At 36.7% G+C, this 19452-nt stretch overlaps 1 protein-coding gene across 2 annotated transcripts in view; it reads right to left on the minus strand.

Annotated features, from left to right (window-relative positions):
* Positions 1 to 19452, minus strand: part of LOC122792629 (solute carrier family 22 member 7-like) — a 590546-nt gene that overhangs the window by 111236 nt on the left and 459858 nt on the right. The window lies entirely within an intron of this gene.

Here is a 19452-nt window from a genome sequence, read left to right on the forward strand (position 1 = left end):
ACAAGTACAGAAAGCAAAGCAGGGCAAGAAATTTTATCAGGATGTTGTGTTCTTTTGTTAGCATTTAATGCTACTATGACAAGCTCATAAAGTAAGAAATGTTGCTCTACCTCACATGACCTGCATGCATACCTGTAGTTCTAATAGCTGGCAAAAGAATGTGAGTGAAACATGTACCTGACACACTGAGCAGATATGTTTTATTAATAATTTAGGCATGTCACAATATGTTCATCTCTACTCCTGGCAGCAAGCCATCAGCAGATGATGCACATCGTTGGCATAAAATCAAGGCTACTAAAATTCAATCTACTTCCTAAAATCTTGAGTGAAACTTTGTGTACTGTCCACAGAAAACATTGACCCACAAAATCTTAAATCATGTTTGACCATCTAAAACAATCTCTCTAACCAAAATCTGAACTTACATTTCATGTGGGATGACATCTAACTTTTACTTCAAAGAAAACATTTACTCCACATACTATTTACACAAAATGCACATACACATCCCCCACTGCATACCTAAATTAAATGTGTAGAAATGAAATTCATTATTATTTAAATAAGCAAAATAATGAATAAAAAATAAAACACTGACATCAAATAGCAAATAGAGGGTATTACCATAAAAACAGGCCCAATTCTAAATACCCAAACTAACTAAAATTAATGAAAACAAATAACGAAACCATAAAGCTAACAAATCTTAATACAACCCTTAAAATATTACTAAAATATGTAAAATATGTTAAGAATTGCTTTACAACTGCAGTATTTAGCCTTTCATGAGTCCTGCAATTCATAAAAATATATGTAAACTATTTAAAGCCCTATCCAGCAGAAACGTATTCACTTAACATAACCCATCAGTGTCAATGGGAAACGTTACAATAACAAGAAAAAAAAAAAAAAATATATATATATATATATATATATATATATATATATATATATATAGTGTGTTGAAGGTTTGTTTTCTATGCTAGAATAAATATATCATAAAATAGAATTAGGGAACTCACTTCATGACTTGGAGTGGTTTCATCACTTCTAACAAAACTGTTTTCTTACTCCTTAGAGATTGTGTGAGTATGCGAGTATGTGAGTGTGTGTATTTGTGTTTGTTTGTGTGTGTGTGTGTGTGTGTGTGTGTGTGTGTGTGTGTGTGTGTGTGTGTGTGTGAGACAGAAAGTAAGAGCCCACATGTGTGTGTGTTTTTGAATGTCTGCATATGTGTAGGGGAGTAAATGAGGAAGGTACTTGTGCCAGTGCAATGCATGGGCCAATGGTGATGATTACCTCAGCAAAGTGCTTGTTAGTGCTTGGTGTATTCACCTAGTAATTCAGAGATATGAACATTCGCTGATAAAGTGGTCTTTCCTCATTGCAGCTACTATGTCTTGGAATTGTTGGCTTCTGTGATTGTGTTAAAGGGCTCTTTTTGCCACATTCTTACAACTCAAAGCTAGCCTATTTCTGAATTTTATTCCTGAGGCACGCACGCACACATGCGCACACACATGTGCACACACATACACACACACACACACACACACACACACACACACACACACACACACACACACAAGCACATTGAGAAGATCCATACATAAAGGTATGATGAAAAGCTGCACAAGCCACAATGCTGGAAGTCGCAGTTGTTCGCTAATACAAGCTGCAAATTTCAGTCATGCTTGTTATCTGCTTTGTTTTCCACTAATCCCCCCCCTGTGGTATATAATATAGTTTGGGGGGGGGCATTGAGAAGTCCCAAACAACATACCAAAAAAATTACCAGACAAACATTATATACCTTTTAATGTCATATTTGTGAGAAATTACAAACTATAACTGCATGAAACAGAATCCACAAGATGATGGCAAATGACTGCACTTATCAGTATAATAACAGTACAAATTAACATATTTGTGTGTTTCCTGCCATGGAAAATCTGACATAAATACAGGACAAAATGGTAACTTCTTGAACTGCCAGAGTTGCCAGACTATGCTCCATAAACAAAACTGTAACTGAATGGGACACATATTCACAAATACTTAAACAGAAAATAAGTTATCACAGTAGTTATTAGACATTAGTCAGGCTAAAGGGTAAAATAAATTGTGTTTCATTTATGCATAAAAGACAGTTAAGCAGAAAGAAAAATAATCTTGCTGGTCAAGTATGTGAGACAGTTTATTAAAAAGGAATGATAAGCATAAAGTGTGTGAAAAATACAGAAATGCAGAATGGTCTTTTCTCAAGGGAAAGATACACTCTTGCCAGCTACAAAATGTTCCTTAATGGAATGGTAAACAAAGCACATACGAGACAAAGCCTGAGACCAAGGTTAGGAAAAGTAAATAAGGAAAATTACTGGACTGAAGCAATATAATGTGTCATGTTCAGTACAGCAGTTGAATTAGGTTAGTGAGTTCGTTTGACCTGTTACTTCAGTGAAGATTACAGCCACTCGAGCCTGAGTACAGAAGACAGGTCAAATAAAGACTATATTAGTTTACGTTGTTCAGGATAATCGGAATATGACATGCAGTAATTGTTTATCAGCACTAAGTTCTAGTGAAGCAGTCACGATCCAAATTTCCTTTTATTGTATCACATAAAAAACAGCAGGCTAAGCGCTTTCATCTACACAGTCGTAGACTTCACCAGAACACATAATGAGTATAAAACACTTCTATTTATACCAGAAAAACCGCCAAAAAATCCCAATTGATCAATTAAAAATTATTGTTGACTTAAAGTCACAGTTATTTTATCTAATACTTGCATCATTTCCTTAAACATATTCTTATGCTTATATACATATATTGTTGTAAGTTACATTACTATATTAAAATGTCCAACATTACATCATTTATTCACACATACCTAATTACATATATTTAAAAACTGCTACCTATACAACGCTTACTAAAAATTTTAAGGAGATGAATTTTTTGAAAAAACTATTTTTGGATAGAGGGTATCCAGAAACCTTAGTGCAGGATGTCACCAAATATATTATTAAAGAGTGGGGAAAAAAATATACACCGGTCTTGGGCATAGGACCAGCGCCGAAGCAGACAGTATCAAATGGTCAAAATTATCAAAGGGCATGTATTGTTAAGTTTGGCAAACAGGCTGGTGAATTTAAACAGATTATTTACAAGAACTGGAATATTATCACTAGTGATGATAATATTAATGAACGACTGGGGACTAAGCCTTTGTTTGTATATAAAACTGATTACAACATAAAGAGAATATTTGAAATTAGATCTCATAGGAACAACAAACATATATATATAGGTAAGCAAGGGACCACTAAATGTGGACACTGCAACCAGTGTAGTAATATTATAGACAAGGATAGTGTAGTACTTAATAATATTCTAAGAAGTAAGATTAGGTTTAGTAAAGGGAATTGCCAAACACAGCATCTGATATACTTGGCAATATGTTCCTCCTGTCAACACTTTTATGTGGGCAAAACTGACAGGAGATTAAAGGAGAGAATTTATGACCATTTGTACTGTATACGTAAAAAGGACAGCAACAATGCCTTGTTTAGGCATTTAAACAATAGCCCGGACTGCAAAGGATTTCTGTTTGGTATTTTGGAAGTAATTAAATAGAATCCCAGGGGAGGTGACATTAAGGCACAAGTCTCAGAAAAGGAAATTAAATGGCAAATAAGGTTAAATGCAACGGCACCTCCAGGCCTGAATGATTGCATACCCACTAAGCCCCTTATAAGAGATTAGGCTTTATGTAGCATATTTTATGTGTCTTTTTATAGATAATATAAGTAGTATATTTATTAAGTACAAAGCATATTGATGCTATACAATTAATTTTATATGCACTAAGATGTAGTGCACATATAGGCAATAAAAGTGTTACATAAATATCACACTTATAAAGTAATAGGAAGGCTTCAAATAGAAGTATGAATTTTGAATAAAGGTTTTATTAAAATTTTTAGTAAGCGTTGTATAGGTAGCAGTTTTTAAATATATGTAATTAGGTATGTGTGAATAAATGATGTAATGTTGGACATTTTAATATAGAAATTTATATAGCTTAATGTAACTTACAACAATATATGTATATAAGCATAAGAATATGTTTAAGGAAATGATGCAAGTATTAGATAAAATAACTGTGACTTTAAGTCAACAATAATTTTTAATTGATCAATTGGGATTTTTTGGCGGTTTTTCTGGTATAAATAGAAGTGTTTTATACTCATTATGTGTTCTGATGAAGTCTACGACTGTGTAGATGAAAGCGCTTAGCCTGCTGTTTTTTATGTGATACAATAAAAGGAAATTTGGATCGTGACTGCTTCACTAGAACTTTATCTTGGTTCTTTTTGGAAACTGTTTCTGTTTCTGTTGTGAGTTCTAGTGTTACTTTGCTGTACTGTTTATCAGCACTGTTAATGAAGACAGTATTCGGATAGTGTGAACATCTAATAAAGCCTTATTAAATGAACTAAAGTGTTGGGAAAATTCATTCTGGAAAGTAACCAAGACTTGATCCATAAGGCAGAGACTGGCTCCTGTTCAGCATGAGTTTGGGTAATTAACAGATATAGACTTTTGTTCTCAGTCTCATTATAGTGTTTCCAGCTAATTACAGTACAGTACAGTATTATCAATTCTTACAATTATTATACCAAATAATATTTTAATCTAAAAAAAAAAATAATCAGCAAAACATGTGTCACCTTCTTTTAGTTTCAAACATTTAGTAGAGGAACCATTCCATATTAAAATATAAATTCTAACTCTTTATAATCATAAAGCCAATGTAAAATGAACAGAAGAGCTAATTTTCTGACTTTAATAATACCCTTTAAGAACCAGCACCATGGTGTAGAGGAATAAAGCCCTGAGCATGTTGGAGGCATCCTAAGTCTGAACAGTTACTTGGGTACCTGTAGGACCTGGCAGTGGACATGGGAAAGAGTGGTCATTGATGACTTGACAATCCTAGGGGGAGGGCGGCAGCTCTGGTTGATCACATGGGTGACATCTAGTGGGTGCACTAGGTGTCCTGTTCTTGGAGCCTAGCAAGCATGGATTGCCATGTGTAAAGTCACACATTATGTAAAGATTAATTCAGCAGGTGGATGCATGTTTTTCCTCGTAGGGCAGCTGTGGCAGAGCCCAAATGAGCTGATGCAAGGGAAGGGGATAATTTGCTGGGGAGAGAACAGGCTAGCCTGCATGGCCATCAAGCTGGCCTACTCTTTACCACCCTGCTGTCTCTATGAGAAGATATGCTAATGGCTGATCTCTGGGCAGGAATGAATGATCCATATGGTCTCACCTTACCCAGGGATTCCTGACTCCTTCTGCCATGGAATGAATGGGGCAATTGATGTGAGTAAGGGAGACATTAGGTTTAGATGGTGGGGGGTGAGAGAATAGAAAAAAAAATTACTTTTAGGGTGGATAGCATTAAGAAATGCCAGAGCTTCCAGAGACAATAAGACCCTCTGTTTCCTGTGTGTCAAATTTGAATGCTTCTAGGTGTCTAGTATTTATTGCCCATACTGTCTATCTTATAGTGTCTTATATTTAATTCTTTTTAATTATGTTTACTGTAAAAATGATGTCAGTAGCAAAGGTGTTTTTTTTTCCATTTTAATGTATTTCTTTTTTTTTTTACAAAGTAAGCAATCTAGTCTGTCTTGATCACTTCTCATCTGTGACCTGAATCACAAGGGTTAGGTTAAGTTACATGGATATGGAAAAATTTATCAGTCTGCATTGTTTGTTTGTTGTGGGACCTTGGTTTTCTCACTTCATTTACAGCTGTGGGAAGATTGTGAATTACTGCAACATCTTAGCATCATTTATACATTATACTCCTCTTCTATCTCCATAAATAGAATTACTTGTAAAAGCTAGCTGTCTGTGTTTTGAAGCCTGTTTGGGGCCTTAGTTTTACAGTTTAATTTGCAACTGCAGCAGAACTGTGAACTATTGTCAGATTTGAGCCACATTTAGTCATTTATTACTTCATTTTTTTATAAACATTCTTAGTGGTAAATTTGGTAGGATTGCAGCAGTGGCAGTATTGTAAATTATGTTCCTAGACTGGTGCTTCATTGCTTTTACAACTGTTTATATTTCATTTTATCTGCTAGGGTCTTATATTCTGCTTAGTATGCATCTGCTTAAAACTGCATTCCAATGCCTTTCTGTTTCCCTGCTCTTTGTATCAACATCAGACCCTTCTAAGAGATGAAACTAAAGTTTCTGAAATTCTAACCTACCTAGGATCATTATCCTATAGCTCAGACTCATAGGATTAGAGCTTCAATATTGGCTTTATTTGATTGGATTCCCTCTCCAGCTAACCTGCTTCTTGCAGCTTGAATTTTCCCCCAGTAATCCAACCCTTTTCCTGTTGTGGTTTTAAAAGGCTGTGTATCTGGCTTCCACCCCTTATGGTAATCTGACTTCCAAAGCCCCCCTTTCATTGCTATTGTCTGCTGTTTAAACTCTTTAAATACTTTTCCCACCATTGTTTTCCATATATCCATAACAATGAGTGCCCTTCCAAAAAATCAGTATTGCTCTTGAGTAAACCTCCTTTACTACAAACTGTCTCCTGCTCAATTTCCCAGAGTTCCCACCTGCTTGGTGTCCCCGATACGCTCAGAGATCCTGCTCCATTCTTGAAAGATAAGATATTTATGTTATTATCTTGCACTTCAGTGAAATGTTTTAGAGTACTATTGCTTTGCATTTGTCTAATTTGTTGACTTTGCACTTTAAATCATTTTAAAGGTCCTTAATACTTGAAATCACACAGTTCAGGTAGTTTGTTTAAGTTGTTTTATGGTAGCAATATGCTTTTAAGCAATCTTGATTGTGTTTTGCATTAAGGGAACTGGGATAGTCCATTTAGTGCAGTAAGTGGTGGCCTGATCTATCTTAGTTGAGAAAAAAACATAAGGAAGTTGCAAGTATAGTTATTTTATTAGCCAAAGGACTTAGGAGCCGGGTTCCTGTATTTTAAGTGCCTATATAAATTTGGCACATTTGCAAGCTGTTGGCCATCATGCAGCAGTAGTTAAGAGTGCCCTGTATAGGTTCTGACACATAGAAACCAATTTTTTCCCTGTAAAAACACTTCTGCAACTGTACCAGTAACTTGGTGAGTATAGACCAAGTACATAGCACAAAGAGCAGCATAGACCAGCTAGTCTGAGCATTCTCCTTTAAATTTAATATTATACAGCCTGGTCTAGGCTACAGTCCTAAAAGCACCCCTTGTCAGCCCACTCTTAACCCCTTGTATACCACACCCTTGTAGCTCATTCTGTAAAGGGTCTAACATCATGAATATACACTTTCACAATTTCTGTTTGGTGGATATGGGTTTATTGAGACAATGAGACAATTCTTTAATGTTCACTGATAACCATTTAATCCTCAAAGAAACACATACAGTATGACAGTAATGTATATACACAATGTCTTTGGAAGCAAAGGTCTCTCGTACAAACAATTATAACAATCTTGTTATCAGAAATACACACCCTCCATCCACTACAAATGGTATGCACTCCACTCCACACATAGATCTACTTTTGCTGAGGCATTTAGATACAATATTTCCAAACTCCAAAGACCTCCCATTCTGCCTGCAAAAATTATTCTCAGAATACCTGAAAGCACTCAAGAGAAACCACGTGTAACAGCGCATATACACCAATTCTCAGTGCACCCTCAACTGCCAAGCCCATAAGGAAAGCCAATATACTACCCAGGTCTCTAGTTATAGGGACTCCATTGTACAACATAGTGATACCCCACTATCCAGGCTGAACAAGGAGAAAATAATGGTCAGTTTTCTATCAGGGGCCGGGATCCACCAATACAAGTCATTGCACCACAGGTATCAGTATGATCCAGTTATAGTCAATGTAGGTGTAAATGACCTGAGCAGTACACCCCTAAACTACATGAAGAGAGACATTATGGAGCTCTGGGATTATGTGCCACAGGCTGGTATGTGCCAGACAATAAGCAGTATCCCACCTTACTGATGATGATGCCACAATATGAATAGAGGATGACTACTTTTTAGTGACATTCTAGGGGAATGCAATGTTTGCCAGCATGGGAGAACATGGTTAACAAACCATGCTTCATTGCCAGGAATGGTCTGCACCTGTCCTGGCTACACTTTCAAATATTGGCTATAATATTGTCCTCCCAACAGAGCCTTTTTTAGACAATACTAAATTCACAAACATTCCAACAAGCAAAATCTCTCCAAGGAACACTAAAAGTGTTACTGCTCAATGCCAGGAGTTTAAAAAGGAAGCTCCAATCCCTCCTAAATCTCTTCACCCTGTAGAATGTGGACATTTGTGCAGCTATCTACACATGCTTTAAAGCTATTGAGGGTACCCTAGTAGTGCAAGGCTTCAGTGGCTTCCACACATTTAGACAAGGAGTTGCATAGACAGGGACTAAAGGTGTAGTTGTCTTCATCTACATCAGTACCAAGTATACCTCTAGGTTGGTTAAATAGGATGGCACACTGGATTTCCTCTACTACCATAACACCAAAGACAAAATCCTATACCACATCTTAGCAACTTATAGGCCACCCTCTATGTTCCATGAAACCCGTAGTTCATAGTTAGATCTACTGGAGGCACTCACCATTCAGCTAAATGCTACACTGATGGAGGACTTTAATTATCATTCTTTAAATTGGGAATCCTACATGACCTAAAATTTTCAGACACAAAGATTCTTAGACATTGTAAATGCAAACACCCTGGATCACTTAGTGAATATGTCTAATAGAGGTACAAATATACAGGACGTGGTATTCATAAATACAGGAAAACACTCATCCCCCACCGTAACATGTCCTCTTGTATAAGGTCCAACCACAAAGCAACCTCCTTCGAAATAAGAATCAACTCTGTAACCCCTAAAACCCTGTAACAGTTAAAAACAACTCCAAGGCAAACTTCCTTTTATTGTGTGATAACCTGTCAAAATGTTAAGCCCTTCAAACCCAGATAACACAGCAGCCTATGCAGAATTTTTCACAGAAGCTATGTACAACCATGTCAATGACTGCATGCAGACTACTGTATCTACCTGAAATAAGCCCAAAACTAACTCAAAAACAAACCACCTAATGAAATCCAAAATTAATGAGGCTGTACAATAAAGGAAATAGGTCATAGCTAAAATTCGAAAGTGTAACATCAAAAAAGATAAAAACTCTCACATCAAACTGAATAGACAATTAAGAAGACTAATTAAGTCCAACACAGCAAATTATGAAGTAAAGATTGCGTTCTAGGCCACTGGCAACCATAAGGTCTTCTTTAGCTATGTCTGAAACCTGAAACGCAGTACACAATAGTGTGCTGGACTGTTAGTAAATGGAGCCTCATTCATGGAACTGTGAGATATAGCAAATCTACTGGCAGACAAATTCAGTTTCAACTTTACCCTCACCCCTCACCTCCAGCCACCCCCAAGGAAATACCATCTAACACAAAACTTAGACCTATCAATAGGGAACAGGTCTTATATGCCCTATCTGAAGCCAAGAATACAGCCTCTATAGTCCCTGCTAATATCTCAAGATGCCTCCTAAACTGCCTGAAATATGACCTATCAGGGCCTTATCACTAGTCTCTGAACAGACTTTGTGCCACAAGGGTGGACCATAAATGTATTCTGGGAACTACAGACCCTTTAGTTTAATGTCTCATATGCAAAGCCATAGAAAGAACTATCACAGAAATGACTACTAATCACACAGGAAACCTTCAGACACTGGACCCAACTCAGTTTGGTAAGGCAGGTCATACCTACTAAAACTGGGGGGACTTCTTTGAGAAGGTCACCAAGACAATGGATGAAGGCAAAACGATGCATACTGCCTACTATGACCTAGTTGAGGCATTTGATACAGTACCTCACTCTGGCATTGTAAACAAACTCATACAATTAGGCATAAACCCTTATGTAACTTGCTGGATATCCAGATGGCTCACAGACAGGACACAAGAAATTAGGTTTGGAGAGACCACATCCACAGTTCTAATCTCATCTCCTGCTATTCTTAACTATTAATTGTTCAGTCTCATCTACCTCTAATTATGGCATAATTAAGTTTTCCATAAATATTTCCATTTGTGCTTTTTCTTGATTTCCACATTTCTTTGTTTTATACAAATTGTCATAACATTTCCAAAATATTTCTATTACCTCTGCAGGATCTATGCTTATTTTTCTTGTTACAGACTCCCTACATTTAACAATGGCACTTTCTAATTTCTGTTGCCTAAGTTGTTGCGCTGAAAGTTTTGGCACTGGTGATTTTTGGCATACAGACTGCTTTTGACATGGTCCAGAGCAAGTTATTTCTGTGGGTGTTTAGAAGAGGTGAAGTAAGGGTGAAGGTTAATGAAATGGATTGCAAGAGTTCTTATGAAATGCCAAGTTTGAAGGTTGCAACCAAAAAGCTACTTTTAAATCAGGTAGGGGTAGAAAAGGGAAAGAAACTAATGTGCCTCCTTTCTTACCTGCTGTTCTTTTTAGACATGGCAGTGTTTTCATAATGTCTAAGGGATAATGCACAGGTTATCTGTTGGAGATGAGTGATTTGTTTATTATTTTACCGCCCAGAAATATTCATTTCATGTACCTTGTTATGCTCATTAACCTGAAGTGCTGACTCGGCATAAGGAGGGAAACATATTATGGCTCTTATTGAACAAGCAGTTCTGATTTAATATAGTACCATATATGGCTCTGGGTCTACTTCAAGTATCCAAAAGCTGAAAACACTGAAGATGACATAGACGAGATGAAAATAATGAAAGTTAAAATGCTGAACCATGGAAGTATTCCCAGGGCAAGTAAACACTTATCCATCATGGGGAATTAGGCCCATTTCTCCACTGTAGTACAATTCTGGAGCTGGTATATATATTTGGGGGGCACATCCCCCCCACGTCAGGGGTTGTGCGGGCCATAGTCCCATACCTAGGTGGGTTTCAACTAGTGCAGTGTGTTGTGCTGTATTATTGGGCAAGTATTTACTTGCCATGGGAATATTTATGTAGTTCTGCATTTTAACTCTCATTATTCACATCTCGTCCATGTCATCTTCGGCATTTTTGGCTTTTGGTTATTTGAAGTAGACCCATATATCTATATTAAATCTATGGTATAAACTAGCTTTGAGATTTGATATATCATAGACCATCGACTTTCAATATAATCATTTAAGGTAATTTTTTTCCAGAGGCTATAAACATTCTAACTCCAAAATCACCCAGAAGTGGGAAAAGGACAGGTTCCTTAATCCCATTGTCACCTAATCTCAACAAAACAGCATCTCTAACATTCAGTTGTACTGTAAATAAAAGAAACACTCATTCCAATGCCCTTCACTTATATTATGATCTACAAACAAATGCAACACTGAGAGATTACAGTTTAGAAAATGGTTAACAGAGAAACTTAATTTGCGCTATGACTTGCAACAGAAAATCAACAGATTGCAATTGAAGTGAAGGAAGAAGCCCTTCTGTTGCCCTTAACTTACACTGTGATATATTCCAGCTGCATACACCACTGTTGTATTTCATTTTTTATTAGTAACACATTGACGGACTGCATTTTGAAGAAATTCAGGACTTCTACATAATTAACTAGTGGAGTTATTACAATGCTGCCAAACTGCCCAATTAATGTGGAACTGTGATAAGCATATGAGAAGAATTTATGTAATACCTAGTTATGTGCATTTTAATGGCAATTTCATCTCTGAGGAAGTAGTGGTTGTGGTAAATGGTTAGCATGCTACTTAAACTGCAACAATATCTGTGAATATTAAACAGAGTTTAATGTATATAGTAGTTCAGCAATTTAGTCCTCCTAGGTGTACTTCTTAAAATAAAATAAAGTTTATTTGTATACATAAATATATTTTTTAAAAATCATCAGCACATCCAGTATCAGTGCATTTATCTAGTGACTGAACTTTTGAGGACAGACAATACTTGCCACATTAGTATTTAATATAGATTTTCATATCTATTGCAGATATAAGGATGATGTAGATCGGAGTGCAAAATGTGTGTGCTATATCTTTAAGAAGCATGCAAGGCTGTACATGCACATATAAATTCCAGACACGTGCAATCCATAGAGCCATTTTGTAGAAGCAGCCAGTGAGTGAGCATGCATGATCGCACATGTTAGTTTGTATATGTTACTTAAGTTACAGTCAATAGTCAACAATAGTAATATGTTTGTATGAGGCGATCTCTGCTTAACATACAAGGCCATGTCAAACCCAGAGCTGTTGGACATGCTACACTTAAAGAAATCCCAATCCCTCAGAGCCACACACTCCAGGGATCTAAACCTTGTTATCGCAATAAACAAAACATGCTGGAAGGATAGGTTCCTGACCCAGAGACTCCACATACTCTGGAATAGATTGCCCATACATGTCAAGCAGAGCACCTCTTTGGCCCTCTTCAAAAGGAACCTTGACGATTGGATGGGAGAAAGGAAATTCACCTCGGGAATCATGTCAGTCACCCTGCTAGACAGGGGTCCAGGGAAGTAAATAGTGTGGGAAAAAATAGCCAGGGAATTGTTATGGCTAGGCTTGTATAGGCCCTAGGGCTGATAGCCTAGTACCAACCTATGAACTTATGAAATAAAGCTGCTTGAACAGAACCCATGAAGACTCATTTATTCTTGTCCTAACACGAAAGCGACATGGTGTTAGAACAGGGATTGAAGAGAGAAGAATATTCTGAGCCATGAGATGTAAAGATGACAGTGAAGGTAAAACCGAGAGAAAAGAGCACAGACATAATGAGAAAGAATAAAAGGTAATCAGAAATAAAATGAATTATTTACTTGATGTGAAAGATGAAAAAGGGGCATTACAAGGGCACAAACCACAATATCAGGCAAGCGTAAAGTACGAAAAAGTTTGTTAACTAAAGAAAATGTTTAAGATAAAAGTATTTGATGAAACGATTAACTGCAAAACAAAACAAGTAAGTTTAAATCAGAAAACGAGTATGTTTAAAGCAATCAAATAAACTGGGCGGAAGAAACAAACAATCCAAAACAGAACAGGAGCCCAACAGTAGCCAGCAGAAAAAGATGTTAATCCCAAAAAAAAACTTTCTTTTAACGTAAAGTCAATTTAATAAAAAATTTTCTCACGTTTTTGTCACTTTGAGTAAAGTAACTTCTCCAGACACACAGACAAGCAACGTTAAAAGAAAGTGCTTTTTTGGGATTAACATCTTTTTCTGCTGGCTACTGTTGGGCTCCTGTTCTGTTTTGGATTGTATGTTTAAAGCAAAACAAGTGTGTTTGAGGCAAGCTGGGCATGTTTAGAGTAAAATGAGCACAAGAAAAGTATGTTGGGCATGAAAAAGGGTTTAAATGAGCAAAACAGACATAATAAAGATAAAAGGGCACATTAAGCAAAAATAAAGCAAGCTGACTGTATGCATTTTGGACAAAGTGCTGTGTTTAGGCATAACTACGACTTCGTATTGTATCAAGGGTGCGAGTAAAGTTAACTGAAGTATCTCAGAGTGTGTAAACGTGCTTACGGTGTGTGCTTATTACTGTGCACGTATTCAGAAGAGTTCACTGTGTGCAACGTGCAATGATTTCGTGCAATCCAGTCAAAGTATAGCTATTCTGAAAAAGGTCTTGTGCTTGGTGTGTCTGTTCACAAAGTGCCACCATTAGAGAGTGCTTCTTATACTGTAAAGAGTTGCCTAGCAAGGTACCACCATTTTGGGGGCATTTCAGTGTGCTGTATGGAGTTATTTGCAAAGTGCAACTACTTTGAAAGTTATTGAGTTTTGGGCAACAGATGTTCAATTTATTCTCATTGTGCAGATGCTTGATGTGTTTCTTACACTGATAAGGGGTGTTTTCTTACAAAAGATGACATTACAGGAGTATTACAGTGCTCATGTGTTATTTAGTTGCATCGTAAAATTCTCGAATGTTTCTTAAAGTGATGACTTTAACAAGTGATGGTGCATGACTGTAGCATTTCTGCCTTTACTGATAAAATTCTGAAAGTATAGCAAGCAATGGTGTATTACTTTAGCATTGCTGCCTTTACCGATAAAATTCCAAAAGTATCGAAAATCCCAAGAAGTTTATTTTGCAAAGTCCAGTTTTTTGAAAGTACTATGAGTTTGTTCATTCGCATAATTCTGATAAGCCCGACAAAAGTATAAGTTCAGAGCACGAAGGCATTGGGCACGTTTTGTTTATGCCAGAAACTTATGCATATGTGCATGTCTGTATATTCATGCTTATTCGCAAATCCCTTTACTGGTATCTGTTAATATGGCAGATGGATTTTGAAAACCCCTACCACTTGTGTTTGATCAGAATGTTGCAGAGAACTGGAGAATATTTGAAAAAGAGTATGATATTTTCATACAAGTAGCTTATGCAGATAGAGATGCATGCACCAAGGCATTAATTTTGCTAAACCTAGCAGGGTCAAAGGCCATAGAATGAGAGTATTCATTTGTGTATGTGCCAGCAGTGTATGAAGGAGAAGGTGCAGACCGCCATGTTGTTGTACAAGCTGAATAAAGGGAAGGCCACGAGTGTTTAAAGTGCAAGTTTGGAGAAATGTGCAACCCTCAGATGACTGTTACATTAGATAAGCATTTGTTTTACACAAGAAATCAGAAACCGGGGAAACATTTGCAGCTTAAATAACTGACTTGAGAAACAGAGCTAAAATGTGCCAGTTCGGTGATCTAAAAGATGAGCTGATAAGGGACAGACTTGTATGTGGTATTAATAGTGCTGCTGTGAGAAAGATTTTACTTTGTGACAGTGACTTAACGTTGAGCAAAGCCACAGAGATTTCTCAAATCCATGAGGTGACAGAAAAACATACAAATAATTAAATAACTTAAATTGGCTCGAGCTACCTAACCTTCATCATCTCTACCAACTTAAATTCACACACAATATCATCTTCCATCCTGACAGTTGCCCATGCCTCAAGGACCTTGTTGTTCCCTACTCATGCCCACAAAATCTAAGATCTGCAGACGGAAACTTTCTCACAGTAAACAAAGCTAACAACACTCACGGTGAAGCCCTATTCTCAAATCAAATAGCGAAATTATGGAAATCTCTACCCTACACCCTCCAAAACACACCTGAATCTACCAATTTTAAACAACTACTACTATTTGAACATCTATCCAAGAACTGTCATTGCTCCTGTGCCAAACATGACTGACAAGATATCTATAACTCTCTCAACACACTGTCCACTCCTTATCTCAGTTTCTCCCTCTCCTCAGTGTTTATTATTACTCAAAAATAAATATATATATATATATATATATATATATATATATATATATATATATATATATATATATAAAGGAAATCTCATTTGGTCATAACTATTATTTAATATGTACACACTACTAACTTTATTTTTACTCACAGCGATCTTCACTGAAATGCTTGTGTTTTTCTTTTTGAACCTGTATCTACTAGAAAACTGTATTGAATACTATTTTGTATAGACTAACTAGAAGATATGTATTTTGCATCTTACTGTATGTATACTATTGTACTATCTGATTATTGTATATTGCTTGTATTTTTGTAGAGCTTTTCTCCCCAGGCCTGTGCTGAAAATGGGCTTCTGGCCCAGTCGGACTTTCCCGGTAAATAAATGTAAATAAATAAACAAATAAGTATGCTTGCGAGTGACAAGAACATGGCTTCAATTGGCTCCAGAGCAAATGTAGACAGTATACAACATGTGACAAACAAAAGCATGCCTAAATACATGGCAGTTAAAGGATTTCCAAAGAAGCCACAAGGTCTTCTAGAAAGTTCCAGAAAAGGTGCAGGCTCTAACGCCAACTCAGTGCAACAGAAATGTGAATCAGCAAAACCCAAATCTAGCTTTATTACTAACTGTCACAATTGTGGTGTGAATCATGAGTTTAAAAGAGAGAAGCACTTAGCATTTGGTCAGCAATGTCACAAGTGTAAAAAATTAAACCATTTCCAAACATTTTGCAAATCAACTAAACCTCACACAGTTGTAAAGAAAGGCTGCACAAAAAAGCAAGTTGATCAAGTAGAGCCAAAAAAAGCAGCTTTCTATGTAAATGGTGTATCAGTGCTTGGTGAAAGAGTTGATGCAGTAAACTTATTAACAAAGAGTGAAGTGTTGTGTACTGTCCAGATGAATGGAAAATCCACAGAGCTCAAAGTAGACACTGGGTCAAAGTGTAATATTATATCAGCAGAAACATTTGCTAGAGTGAGAACTAACAAACAACTCAATGTAACCAGTACTGCAAGACTTGTTGCTATGGAGTTGAAGAAATTCAAACCGAAGATTCTGTGATACTTTCATGCTATCTGGCTGAGAACTGTTACAACTTTTTATTCTACATAGTCCAAAGACCAGTGCACTCTTTATTGGGTCTCAAAGATAGTGTAAGAATGAATCTGCTTTCTTTTGCTAAAGAAGGTCATCATGTGAATGCAGTTCTAAGTTCCAATCTCCCCAAAGCCATTTTCTCAGAGTATTCTGATGTTTTCGATGACAGATTAGGCAAACTTCCAGTTGTGTATTCCATGAAGTTAGACCCAGAGATCACCCAGTAGTCAGACCAGAGAGAAGAGTTCTGATAGCTATGCAAGATAAAGTTGAAGTTCAGTTGGCTAAAATGGTACAACAAGTTATGATTTATCCAGTCACAGACCCAACTGAATGGATGTCGTCCATTGTAGCTGCTCACAAAAAAGGCTCAGATGGAATCAGAATATGCATTGACCCAAGAGATTTGAACAAAACATTAAAAATACTGCATCATCCAATGTGCACAGTTGAAGAAGTTGCAGCTCTAATATTGAATTCCACTGTATTTTCTGTTTTGGATGCAAAGAGTTCATTTTGGCAAGTGTTGCTTGATCAAAAATCCTCATTTCCAACTACTTTGGATACTTCGTTTGGCAGATACAGATTCCTAAGGATACCATTTGGAATAAATTCTGCAAGTGAACTTTTTCAGCATGCAACAGAACAAACTTTTTCGGGTTATCCTTGTGCCATAATAGTAGATGATCTATTGGTTGGAGGCATTGGTGGAGCACAGCATGACAGAAACCTCAAGAAAGTTCTGGACAGAGCATGTGAAGTGAACTTAAAGCTCAATCCTCTAAGGTACAAATTCAGACTTGCATAAGTTATGTATGTAGGACATTTGTTTACAAGTACAGGCTTGAGACCTGACTCGACCAAGTAAACAGCTATTCTAGAAATGTTAGCACCAAATAATGTACAAGGTTTACAACATTTTCTGGGCATGGTCAACTATTTAAGTAAATTTATACCAGACTTCAGTGAGATGACAGCATCTTTAAGAGAGCTAACACACAAAAATGTTGCATGTTCACAGTTAGAACATCACCAGAATGCATTTGAAGACCTGAAGTAGAAAAGTGCAACCCCATCTACATTAAGATATTATGATGTGAAAAAAACAGTTATTCTTTCTTGTGATGCTTCAAAATTTGGCCGAGGCACAGTTATACTTTAAGAGGGCAGACAAGTAGCCTATGCATCTAGAACACTAAGTCAAACTGAGATGCAGTATGCTCAAATTGAGAAAGAGCATTTGGCTATAGTATTTGCATGCTCCAAGTTTCATGATTATATTTATGGTTGAGCTATTCAGATTGAAAATGATCATCAACCTCTACTTACTATTCTAAAGAAGCCCATGCATTCCACTCCAGTGAGATTACAAAGAATGATGCTCAAATTGCAAAAGTACAATTTCAAATTGGTCTACACTAAAGGCAAATTGCTCTATCTGGCTGATACCTTATCCAAATCTCTCAGAAATACAACAGAACAGCTTGATGCAGAGACTTTTGACTTTGATGTGATGTCAGTGCATAATTTTTCCACCACTAGACTTGATGAGTTCAGAGATCACACTCAGACTGATCCAATTGCACAGAAGATCAATCATTATATTAATGTAGGATGGCCGTCAAATTGATCTAGTGTATCACCTGAGTTGCAAGCGCATTTTCCTTACAGAGATGAATTGTTCATGGCATTATTTTCAAAGGTCCTAAAATTGTTGTTCCTGCTTCCTTACAATAAGAATATATTCAGATTTTGCATTGTGGTCACCCAGGGTCCACGTCCACTAAGAGAAGAGTAAAATAATTGGTATTTTGGCCTTCATTATCAAAAGACATTGATAGAGTTCTTTCTTCTTGTTCAGTAGTCAATAGTACTAGACCACATTTGCAAACAGAACCACTCCAGCTAAATCTAATTCCTGACCTACCTTGGTCTACTGCGGCAACTCATATCTTTGAGTGGAGTAATCAACACTACTTAGTTTTGGTAGACTCTTATTCAAACTGGTTTGAGATTGATCTACTACCAAACAACCTCAATTGCTGTTATTAGTAAGTTGAAATGTCATTTCTCAATTCATGGTAGTCCACACAAACTTTTTTTGACAATGGTACTCAATTCACTAGCCATTTGTTTCAGAAATTTGCAAAATAATGGGACTTTGAACATGTCACTAGTAGCCCTGAATATCCTCAATCCAATGGTATAGCTGAATGAGCAGTGCAGCGTGCAAAGTAATTACTTGAAAGGTCAAAGCATAACAATACCAATGTATTCTTGAGTTTGCTTAATCTCAGAAACATACCCAGTAATGATATGCTTTGGTCACCTGCTCAAAGACTACTTTCCAGGCAAACTAGAACTACGCTACCTATTTCTTCAAGTTTCTTGCAGCCTAAATCTAAGAACACTAAAACCATCAAGGCTCAATTGTTTAGGAAGTGTAATATCCAGAAATCCAGTTACAACAGATTGAGCAGTTACTTTGTCTACTGAGGGAAGGAGAGACGGTATGAGTCTGGACTACAAAAGGTTTTGATCAAATAGGAAAGATTGCAGGCATCTGTGGTGAGCCGAGATCCAACTTGGTAAATTCTGAAGGTGTGGAGTATAGGAGGAATCGCAGACATCTTCTTCATGTACCAGAATCATCATCATTGCAGTCACAACATTGCATCTGTGATGCAAACTCTAAATCAAAGAATGAGTCAGACATTGTTTCCAGACCAGAATGTGTTCAAAAGTCAGATTTTTTTCCAGGAAGTGACTCGAACATTCCACAGGTCAACCATTTTGCAGAAACTGTCCCAGTTGCTAAATCTAATTCCCAGTTTTATGTCACACGATATGGAAAAGTTTCTAAGCCTAGTGTGAAATACACAGCAACATGGACTTGATTGTATATACTGTATATATGTGTACTTAATATTGTATAATGC

This window comes from Protopterus annectens, chromosome 1.part0 (assembly GCF_019279795.1).
Source record: "Protopterus annectens isolate FY-2018-M chromosome 1.part0, PAN1.0, whole genome shotgun sequence".
Taxonomy (NCBI): Eukaryota; Metazoa; Chordata; order Ceratodontiformes; family Protopteridae; genus Protopterus; species Protopterus annectens.